Source organism: Vicia villosa, linkage group LG4 (assembly GCF_029867415.1).
Source record: "Vicia villosa cultivar HV-30 ecotype Madison, WI linkage group LG4, Vvil1.0, whole genome shotgun sequence".
Taxonomy (NCBI): domain Eukaryota; kingdom Viridiplantae; phylum Streptophyta; class Magnoliopsida; order Fabales; family Fabaceae; genus Vicia; species Vicia villosa.
Window position 1 is genome coordinate 117883538 of NC_081183.1, and position 2318 is coordinate 117885855.

General features: G+C 36.9%; 1 non-coding gene across 1 annotated transcript; it reads right to left on the reverse strand.

The window, feature by feature from the left end:
• Nucleotides 1–1915: 1915 nt before the first annotated feature.
• Nucleotides 1916–2022, reverse strand: LOC131600847 (small nucleolar RNA R71). The gene has a single exon (XR_009283452.1). It is a non-coding gene; the product is annotated as a small nucleolar RNA R71 (small nucleolar RNA).
• Between the last annotated feature and the right edge of the window lie 296 nt (nt 2023–2318).

The following is a 2318-nucleotide window of genomic DNA, read 5'->3' on the forward strand; positions in this document are numbered from 1 at the left end:
TTCTTAATTGCATATGTTTTGGTAATTGTATGTATACATGATGCTTAGATTTAACAAATGTATATGTTATTTTTGGAGAATTGTTGAGAATGACATTGATTGGCTTGTATGCTATATGTTATTGTGATTGATAAATGCTATGTGAATGCTTTATTGATGATATATGCATGTTGTGCAACGTTTGGTGGATAATTCGAATTGTGCGAATTATTGTGGTATGAGGTATGTTAAGATTGTGTGATAATCTTAATTGCATATATATATATATATATATATATTGTAAGTCTTGTTGCACATGCATACATGGTGGCTTTGAAATAGAAGCGGTGAAACTTTGGGTTCACATGGTTGACCTTGATCCTCGATCGGAAATAGAGGTGGTGAAACCTTGGGTTCACATGTTGGCTTGGATTCTAGAGGTAGAATCGGAAGCGGTGAAACTTGGGTTCACAATGGTTGCTTTGGTCTTGTCCGGATCGGAAGCGTGGCTTGGATTCTAGATATTGAATCGGAAAGCGGTGAAACTTTGGGTTCACATGGTACCACATGCATTGAGTCACATTTATTACATTCGAGTCACATTGTGTGCTATGTGATTGTTTTTGTATCAATGTGATTGTTTTGTGTGATAATTGATATATGGTGTATGAATGTATGTTTTGAGAAGAGTGATGAGTTGTGAAATGTATTCTTGTTGTGTTTTGCATTTCCCATTATTATGTTTATCTATAATAATTTGAATTCTCACCCTTCTATTTGAATGATGTTCATCGCGACATCGTGCAGGTTCCGACGAGTAGTAGCTTGTCCGAGGATTTAGCCGAGGAACTCCTGAGTTTGTTGTTTGATTAGGTAGCGAGTCATATGCTCTGATCATGTAACACTTGGGGGGTTTTATTTGACTTATGCTTATGTTTGGATATTGCTATCTTGTATATATTTTGAATCAATACTTTGGATATGTCTTTGACGGCCATGTTGCCTAGATTTGATTTGGTTTAGCATAATTGGATATGTTAATTGAGTTCGGTAGATGAATATAGTATGGGATATATTCATTGAAATGTTTGAGTTATAATTCTTCCGCGTGCGATATGCATAATTTATGAAAGCATGATATTTTCAAAATGTGTTACGATATGATTAGTGCATGTTGGTATGTTTGTTCTAGGTTTTCATTGTGATGAAAATAACATGTGACGCCTCTTTGATTGTATGCATACTTTACTCTGTGAATAATATGTTATATTTGGGGTTAGAAAAGGGGTGTTACATTCAGCTGTAGTCTCGGTGTCAGGACAAGTGTTGTTAATATTGTATGAAAAGATCGTTGCGCCCAGTTTATAGTGGATATCCTGAACATGAAAGAACACTCATAGCCCTAAGGAGAAATCGACTTGCTGGACTTACATCAGGAGTTCCTCTTGCAACTAATTTGGCTGATTTTGGAGAAGCGACACTAATACCACTACTAGAGGATTTAGACAAAGAAGAGGCAATCCCCGTTATGGCTGATAACAATATTATCGGTATTGCAATGGATAGGGATTGTAACATCAGGGACTATGGTGTTTTTGATACTACCAATATGAGTATTGGTATTGTCTTTCCAGAAATCATAATAGCACAATTTGAGTTCAAGACTATGATGTTCTAAATGCTGCAAACAACTGGTCAATACTCTGGTTCTCCAAATGAAGACCCTCATTTGTACTTGAGGCAAGTTCTGGACGTGGCTAGTAATTTTAAAATTCTAGGTGTGACTGACGATGCCTTCGGGCTGAGGATTTTTGCTTATTCTCTAAGGGATAGAACTAAAAGTTGGCTAAATTTCTTGGAGCCTAATTCCATTGCCATATGGAATGACCTAGTTGAGAAGTTCTTAGCTAAATACTTTCCTCCTTCCAAGAATACAAAGATAAGAAACGAGATCACCTCGTTTAGGCAAGGAGATGATGAGTAACTATTTAAAGCTCGGGAAAGATTTAAAGAATTACTTAGGCAATGCCCTCACCATGGCATCCCTATTTGTATTCAGCTTGAAACATTTTACAATGGGTTAATTCCTTTCTCAAGGAATAAGCTTGATGCATCCAGTGGAGGAGCGATTTTGTCTAAGTCATATGAAGAAGGATATAGGTTGATAGAGAGCATCACGACCAACAGTTATCAATGGCCAGTCACAAGAGTTAATGCAAGTGCTACTCAAAAGAGGCCTGCTGAGGTCCATGAAGTTACTGAAACTACAACCCTTGCTACTCAAGTGGCCCAAATTCATCAAATGTAAAAATATGATGACTCCAGAAGTGGCTAAACTT